The sequence below is a fragment of the Oncorhynchus keta genome, chromosome 7 (assembly GCF_023373465.1).
Source record: "Oncorhynchus keta strain PuntledgeMale-10-30-2019 chromosome 7, Oket_V2, whole genome shotgun sequence".
NCBI classification, from domain to species: Eukaryota; Metazoa; Chordata; class Actinopteri; order Salmoniformes; family Salmonidae; genus Oncorhynchus; species Oncorhynchus keta.
The window spans coordinates 44,326,089-44,335,226 of NC_068427.1; the positions used below are offsets into that span (position 1 = coordinate 44,326,089).

Consider the following 9,138-nt stretch of genomic DNA (forward strand, 5'->3'; position numbering starts at 1 on the left):
TTATTAATTGTTACTTTATGAAACAAGCCAGGCTCTATTTGTCATACTTTTCCCCCAACAGATCCCAAGCCTCTGTGTAGTAGACAGCAATGGAACATTCTCCTCATCCCCACTTGTCAATGGAACATTCTCCTCATCCCCACTTGTCAATGGAACATTCTCCTCATCCCCACTTGTCAATGGAACATTCTCCTCATCCCCACTTGTCAATGGAACATTCTCCTCAGCCCCACTTGTCAATGGAACCATGTGCTTTACAGACCACAACCAAACCAACTATTGCGACTTCTAAACACGAGTCACATGTTACTCTGTAAACATTATGGACAAAAAGAGGAGGAAGCCATTCATGGATCTGTTCATCCATCCGTACACATTCAAAGACAACACACTGCCGTAAGAGCTGCCTCAGGGAGGGTGTCGTGATGACAAGCCATCCCCTAGTCAGACACACCATTCATCTCCCCATATCAGTGTTTACAGGAAATACAAGGACTCTTTTGATTAAGCACTTGTCACTTCTGTCAGCAATGGAACAAAAAGCAGCAACTTTACATGGAACTGGTTTTATTTCTTTTTTTGTTGTTGTCTTCTGTTTTGTTTGTTGTTGCCTTGTCTTTGGTTTTATTACTGTGGAAAAACAGTATCTGTCACAACTTCAATGATATGAATGAAGTTTGAATCCTCACTGGTGAATTTGGCTTGTGTTATAATGGCTTTTTAGGGTCATGCCCAATTCCCCAAATGATTTATATATATTAATGGAGCAGGCCATATTCATTTCTTGTTACGTTTGTTTCTTCTTACATTATAGTTGGATGGTGACAGGACACCATTCAAGTTTTCACTCGTGGAGAAACATACAAAAAAACTGATATTGTACTCAGAGATTAAAAATAAAGGCACAACATCCTCAATTTATATATGGAGTGTAGGGTTGCAAAATTCTGTGAACTTTAGATACATTTCCTAATTTGTACAAAATCCCAGTTGGAGAATTCCTTGAATCAGGAATCAGGGAAAAAGCAGGAAATCCAGAATCCTCCAACCAGGGAATGTATTAAATGTTCCTGTCATTTTTCAACCCTAATGAAGTGTAAATACAGAAATGGCCTCTATATTATTATAAAGATATGAATGTTTTTATTGTGTGAGTGTGTTATGGCTGTGATGAATATGACTGTGTGTACATGGGGTGTGTTCCTGTTTGTGTTTGCTTGTTCTGAAGAATGAATGAAGCAGTGTACAAATAGAATTTCTGAGGAAAAAGCAACGTATTTCATTGAAATGTCTGCATTGGTTGCAGAGTAGGCTATAAAAAAACAAATTATGTGCTTTCAGATTGTACTCCTTGTAATGCTATTGGTATCCAAATTTCATTACAATTTAACAATAGTCTGATATAGTACGTTGATAATGCTATATCAATAGTATTCAATCCATTTATAGTTGTTTCTTTGTTTTATCTAAACTTCACTGAGCCATATGCTAACTTGTGGTAATTTGTTTACTTTAGTTTTTTGTTCATAATATCATCTGCGGAGGAAGGTGTAGTGCATGTTAAGGAGACTCAGGAGACATACAGTTGCTAGTGAATAGTCGACACACCACTTGCACAGTCTTCACATTTTGCTACATTAAAATCTGAAAAGGGATTTTTTTCCTACCGATCTAAACAATCTACTCCACATTTTCAAAGTGAAAGAAAAATGTATAAAAAAGAAATACGAAACAAAGATGTTTTGATTGCGTATGTCTTCGCATCCGAGGGGTTGATTGAAGACCCCTTTTTGTTGTCATTTTTCTCTCCCCAATTTCGTGGTATCCAATGTGTAGTTAGAATCTTGTCTCATTGCTGCAACTCCCCTATGGACTCGGGAGAGGTAAAGGTTGACAGCCATGCGTCCTCCAAAACATGACCCTGCCAGGCCGCACTGCTTCTTGACACACTGCTCGCTTAACCCGGAAGCCAGCCGCACCAATGTGTCGGAGGAAACACCGTACAACTGACGACCGATGTCACAAGGAGGTCAGTAGAGCACGATGAGACAAGGAGGTCAGTAGGGCACGATGAGACAAGGAGGTCAGTAGGGCACGATGAGACAAGGAGGTCAGTAGAGCACGATGAGACAAGGAGGTCAGTAGAGCACGATGAGACAAGGAGGTCAGTAGAGCACGATGAGACAAGGAGGTCAGTAGAGCACGATGAGACAAGGAGGTCAGTAGAGCACGATGAGACAAGGAGGTCAGTAGGGCACGATGAGACAAGGAGGTCAGTAGGGCACGATGAGACAAGGAGGTCAGTAGAGCACGATGAGACAAGGAGGTCAGTAGAGCACGATGAGACAAGGAGGTCAGTAGGGCACGATGAGACAAGGAGGTCAGTAGAGCACGATGAGACAAGGAGGTCAGTAGAGCACGATGAGACAAGGAGGTCAGTAGAGCACGATGTCACAAGGAGGTCAGTAGAGCACGATGTCACAAGGAGGTCAGTAGAGCACGATGTCACAAGGAGGTCAGTAGAGCACGATGTCACAAGGAGGTCAGTAGAGCACGATGAGACAAGGAGGTCAGTAGAGCACGATGTCACAAGGAGGTCAGTAGAGCACGATGAGACAAGGAAATCCCAGCCGGCCAAACCTTCCCCGAACCCGGACGACACTGGACCAAACCCTCCCCTAATCCGGATGACGCTAGGCAAATTGTGCGCTGCTTCATGGGTCTCCCGGTCACGGCTGGCTGTGGCACAGCCTGGGATCAAAAACCGAGGCTGTAGTGACGCTTCAGCACTGCAATGCTGTTCCTTAGACCACTCCACCACTTGGAAGTCTCCGGTGGAAGCACCTTTGATAGTCATTACAGCTGTGAATTATTTTGATTAAGATTATTATTTAGAGAAACATATTTTCATTGTTTATGTCAAAATTGCTTAAGGTCAGTAAATTTGTTCAGGAGTCATTGATCGGCAGCCATATTCAAACCTTGTCTCTGATTGTCAAGCAAATTTAAGTCAAGGCTAAGAAACACTCAAGAACACTCAACACCTATTGGTAAGCCATTCTGGTGTCTATGGCATTAACATTTTTGTAACTGTGCCGCTGAAAATAAAACTCTATTCCAGGGTTTTCCTCAACTTTTTACCTAGGCTTTGCTCTTTTCATGTTTCTTTTGATCCTGACAAACTCCTCAGTCCCTACTAGTGACAGGCATACCCATAACATGATGCTTCCACCACAATACTTGAAAATACAGACGATTTATATTGGATTTGACAAAAGCCTGTAGTTTTTTCTATTTAGGCCAAAAAGTGATTTATTTGTCGTGTTGTTTTGCAGTATTACTTTAGAGCCTCTTGTTGCAACCAGAACAGGCTTCCTTCTCTTCACCTTATCATACAGGCCAGTAATGTGGAGTGAATGTAATGTTGTTGATTTTCAAGTATTGTGGTGGCAGCATCATGTTATGGGTATGCTTGTGGCAGTGGCTGGGGAGTTTGTCAGGATCAAAATGAATATAAAAGGAGCAAAGCCCAGGTAAAAAACTAGAGGAAAACCAGCATCAGTCTTCTGAATAACTAACCCTGAGATAGATTTTTACATTTCTGCTGGACAATTTCACAAAGTCAAATGCCAAAGACACACCAGTATGCCTTTCCAATAGGTGTTGAGTGGTCCTGAATGGTCCAGTCACAGTCCTGACTTAAACCTGCTCAAATCAGAAACAATATTTGAATATTGCTGTGCATCAATGATTCCCAACTTAATGTACTGTGCTTGAGCAATTTTGACAAAAACAATGGATATGCAGTATGTTGCCCTAAGAGTAGTAGAATCTTATTCAAAATGATTCACAGCTTTAATGGCTGGCAAAGGTGCTTCCACCAATGATCAACTCTGTGGTGTGAAGACATACGCAATCAAGACATTTTTATTTTATTTGTAATTAATTAGGAACATTTTCTATATATATTTTTTTCAATTTGAAAACGTGGCGTAGGTTGTGTACATGAATAGGAAAAAAATGTGTAATGCAATTTTTAGATAACATTTTAATGTGAAGGAGTGTGCAGACTTTCACTATGCACTGTAGGTCCTAGAAGTCTAGTGTAGTAACCATGGTTACTATAGACATGGGACTGGAAGTAGAACTTCCCACGAGTCCACATGTTGATCAGCATATTCGACAAATGGCACTTCCCATTTAGTCCCATGTCAGTTGATGATTGACAGTAACATGGCAGGTCCTCCCGTTGTTAAGGCCCCCGGACACTGAAGTCTCCCGGCATCACTCTGACTCCTCCCTCAAAGGCATCTGAGGCTAAATCAATATGGCTGCCCACCTTTTATTTCCCTTGACCCATTTCCTCATTCTGCTCATATGAAAAGACAAGGCAGGTTTCCGCCATATTCCCCTATATGGCGGAAACTAAACCCGGCCAACTAGAGGGCTTCTCCTACCAAACTGTTCTCACTGACAGGTCTCTCAGCTCAATAAGGCAGAGGAAGTTACACATAGCAAAGGGAGCTGTTATATGTATTGGGTGTATTCACATTTAGCTTTGCTTTTCAATTATATTTAGCAACTTTTCTCATGCTTTTTGCTTCACCGAGCTGATTTATAATATATAATATATATATATATAGCTGATATATAATAATATAATTTTCAAAGCGCCTGCCTTGAAATGTTGATAAAGTTCCTTGTATCAAAGTTGATATGAAAGAAAGGGAAGGGTATACATTATATATCACCTCTAGGGTTGCAAAACTCCAGGAACTTTCAATACATTTCCTGGTTTTCCAGAAATCGTGGTTGGAGAATTCCAGATTTCCTGCTTATTCCTTCCTGATTCCGGGAATCCTCCAACTGTGGAATTCAGGGAAAAACATGGGAATTTATTGAAAGTTCCCAGAATTTTGCCACCCTAATCCACCCCCTGCTATATATCTATTCGTTAAACTTACTCTTCAACGGTCTCCGACATCAGGCAGTTGCAGAGTTCAGCATCAATATATTATGAATATTTCCATTTTTGCATTTGTTTGTCGTATGTTTTGGTTATTTCATGTTGTTATTATGTCTCGTGGCCTTACAACATCTGTTAGACATTTGTTCTCCTTGGAAATATTTGTCTCCACATAAATATTTAATTTAGTGTAGTTCACTTGTATTTAGGCAAGTATAGCATATGCATTGTATTGATATTTACCACCTTGTGTTTGTTACCTTATATTCTCAATTGTAAAATTAATTCTCATATAAAAAAAAATTATAATAACTTACTAATGTGTTACTTGGTCATTATTAAAGTGCAATACTTCTGTTGGACACTGGAGGGCACATATTTTTTTACTGCTGACTGAATAATATAATCTCAATTACCTATGTAAACAAATATCACCCCACACTGCCCATCCAAAACCCCTCTTTATGGATCTGCGTGAGTTGAATTTACAGCGAAAGGACTTCTATCATCAATCAGTGAATTAGTGCAGGTATGGTTTTATAATGAAGGGATAAGGGCTTCTGTGCTGTGGCAGAGACATAAGAAACAGAGATAGCCGGTTTTGATGAGATTTCCATGGCACTGCAGCCACAGGTTGGCACACAGCCAATGTCAATAAAATGGGCTATAAAATGTAATTTAGAGAGAGTTTATTTCACTTTTGTTTAATATCTACATCACTTGCTTTGGCAATTTTAACACGTTTCCCATGCCAATAAAGCCATTGAATTGAATTGAATTGAGAGAGAGGGTATTGCTACTTTTGATACATAAGCATGTTTTAGCAATTACATTTACTTTTGATACTTCAGCATATTTAAAACCAAATACGTGTAGACTTTAACTCAAGTAGTATTTTACTGGGTGACTTTCACTTTTACTTGAATAACTTTCTATTAACGTACCTATACTTTTACTCAAGTATGACAATTGGGTACTTTTTCCACCACAGGATATAGGCCCTGCTCCCTCCCAGCACCGGATATAGGCCCTGCTTCCTCCCAGCTCAGGATATAGGCCCTGCTCCCTCCCAGCACAGGATATAGGCCCTGCTCCCTCCCAGCACAGGATATAGGCCCTGCTCCCTCCCAGCACCGGATATAGGCCCTGCTCCCTCCCAGCACCGGATATAGGCCCTGCTCCCTCCCAGCATAGGATATAGGCCCTGCTCCCTCCCAGCATAGGATATAGGCCCTGCTCCCTCCCAGCACAGGATATAGAGCCCTATGGGCTCAACAGTCACACGACTTCATGTATGCATTATCATAGTTGTATACATTTCCCTTTGTCTACTGTGTGAGAGCATTCACTTGAGCCTACCTGTATATGTTTTGTATATATTGTGAGAGTCAACTGACTTTCAGCAGTAACAGTGTTTTAAAAGGGCCTATTCGGACACAGTTCCTGGCAAATTATTACAAACGTGTACAATAGAAAAACAGAAAAGTAATCACTTGGGCTGTGCCGTGGCGGAGATCTTTGTGGGCTATACTCAGCCTTGTCTCAGGATGGTAAGTTGGTGGTTGAAGATATCCCTCTAGTGGTGTGGGGGCTGTGCTTTGGCAAAGTGGGTGGGGTTATATCCTTCCTGTTTGGCCCTGTCCGGGGGTGTCCTCGGATGGGGCCACAGTGTCTCCTGTCCCCTCCTGTCTCAGCCTCCAGTATTTATGCTGCAGTAGTTTGTGTCGGGGGGCTAGGGTCAGTTTGTTATATCTGGAGTACTTCTCCTGTCCTAATTCGGTGTCCTGTGTGAATCTAAGTGTGCGTTCTCTAATTCTCTCCTTCTTTCTTTCTCTCTCTCGGAGGACCTGAGCCCTAGGACCATGCCCCAGGACTACCTGACATGATGACTCCTTGCTGTCCCCAGTCCACCTGGCCATGCTGCTGCTCCAGTTTCAACTGACCTGAGCCCTAGGACCATGCCCCAGGACTACCTGACATGATGACTCCTTGCTGTCCCCAGTCCACCTGGCCATGCTGCTGCTCCAGTTTCAACTGTTCTGCCTTACTATTATTTGACCATGCTGGTCATTTATGAACATTTGCACATCTTGGCCATGTTCTGTTATAATCTCCACCCGGCACAGCCAGAAGAGGACGGGCCACCCCACATATGCTCTCTTTAATTCTCTCTTTCTTTCTTTCTCTCTCTCGGAGGACCTGAGCCCTAGGACCGTGCCCCAGGACTACCTGACATGATGACTCCTTGCTGTCCCCGGTCCACTTGACTGTGCTGCTGCTCCAGTTTCAACTGTTCTGCCTTGTTATTATTCGACCATGCTGGTCATTTATGAACATTTGAACATCTTGGCCATGTTCTGTTATAATCTCCACCCGGCACAGCCAGAAGAGGACTGGCCACCCCACATAGCCTGGTTCCTCTCTAGGTTTCTTCCTAGGTTTTGGCCTTTCTAGGGAGTTTTTCCTAGCCACCGTGCTTCTACACCTGCATTGCTTGCTGTTTGGGGTTTTAGGCTGGGTTTCTGTACAGCACTTTGAGATATCAGCTGATGTACGAAGGGCTATATAAATAAATTTGATTTGATTTAGATGAATCATGAATATGTGTAACGGTTTAATTAAACTGTTAAATTCCTGCATAAAACAGATATTATGCCACCTCCTGGTAGATTCATGTGTTTACATTGTCTAATACATTCAGTGGTAAAGGTATGGGATTTTGGATAATCCGCAGTAGATTTATGGAGAAAAGCTTTGGGTGAGTTGAAAATGGAATGGTCCCAGGATAGAAATGTATAAAGTGGACATTACATCATAAAATCCACATTTTACATTGTGCATTATCCGTTTATGTTATTAGTAACTACCGTTGTTGGTTTAACGTCTGGGTAGCCACTTTTTATGTGTTGTTTGCCGAATCTCAGTTTTTCATGTGGGTTTTATGTTAGCTAAAATTCTCTCTTTGAAGTTGGTAACAGTTAGCTAACTGAAAAATGCATCTTCTTTAGAAGTGCTATTTATGTCCCGTCGAGTACTGATCATTCATCCCATACTGTGTGTGTCCCATCATTGCAGGTAATTTATGACAAATGTATAAAGTATATGTTTTTTTTAATCTCATGAGCACAAACCAGCGCATTAGCCTGGTTTTGTTAGTTTAGGAAAATATGCGGTGCGTTGTAGATGTATTATATTTATTTGCCACAAGAGTGTGACATTGAGTAATGTTTTAGGTTAATTCGATATATTTTGAATCCTAAAATGGGTGATAGTTTATTCTGATGTTGTAAATATGAGATTACACATGGAAACAATTGTATTTTTATTACTAGTAAATTATTAATTATTAGAAATGGTTAAATCGACTATACGATCACAATGACTTGATAGACATTTTTATGGTTTTTTTTGTTAGTATATTATACACCAGAATTATGGAAAATTGCTGTGGGAGTGCTATTTATATCCTGTCGACTACTGATCATTTATCCATACTGTGTGTGTCCCATGATTGCAGCTTTGGAAATAATATATATGCAAAGAGGTAGGCCTATGTTTAGGTTTTGTCATGTATCAGCAGGTCTGTATCAATTTCCGTAGCCTATTCTAATTGTATTTGTCACATGCGCGGAATACAACGGGTGTAGTAGACTTTACAGTGAAACGCTTACTTAAAAACCCCTTAACCAACAACGCTTAAAGAAATTAAGAAAAATAGGTGTAAAGTAAAAAAATGAAAATTAAAGTAACAAATAATTAAACAGCAGCAGTAAAATAACAATAGCATTGTGTACAAGTAGGTAGAGTTAAAGTGACTATGCGTAGATAATAAACAGAGAATAGCTGCAGCGTTAAAGAGGGGTCTGGGTAGCCCTCCTAATCAAATGTAGGCTATAGAGCAAACGTGTATGGCCGAAAAAACGATTAAAAAGCCATTTCAACACCAGGGTATGCTAAACCATTAATATAGAACAGAATGGTTTCATTATTTAAAATTCTAACCTCTGACCCACATACAGCAGAGGACAGCAAGGCTCAACAAAAACCGCTCTCATTTCCACTCTGATTGGACGAAACGGGCCGCTCGGGAACGCGCAAACATTGCCGCGCTCCCATGTGTTTCCAGGAGATTTTCGTTTCCCCGTTGACCTCTAGTGCGCGTGCCCGCCCAA

The 9,138-nt window shown here is 41.0% G+C and overlaps 1 long non-coding RNA gene across 50 annotated transcripts in view; it reads left to right on the forward strand.

Annotated features, from left to right (window-relative positions):
• LOC118386390 (uncharacterized) overlaps positions 1 to 5,326 on the forward strand; it is an 84,782-nt gene extending 79,456 nt beyond the window's left edge. Inside the window, exons 11-14 of one of the 50 annotated variants that reach the window (XR_008140137.1) lie at positions 62 to 2,245; positions 2,300 to 2,326; positions 2,381 to 2,434; positions 2,543 to 5,326. This is a non-coding gene — a long non-coding RNA (uncharacterized LOC118386390). Of the gene's footprint in view, positions 1 to 61 lie in introns of all 50 variants that reach the window. The other 49 variants (XR_008140145.1, XR_008140150.1, XR_008140152.1 and 46 more) reach the window with 49 other exon arrangements.
• Positions 5,327 to 9,138: the final 3,812 nt, after the last annotated feature.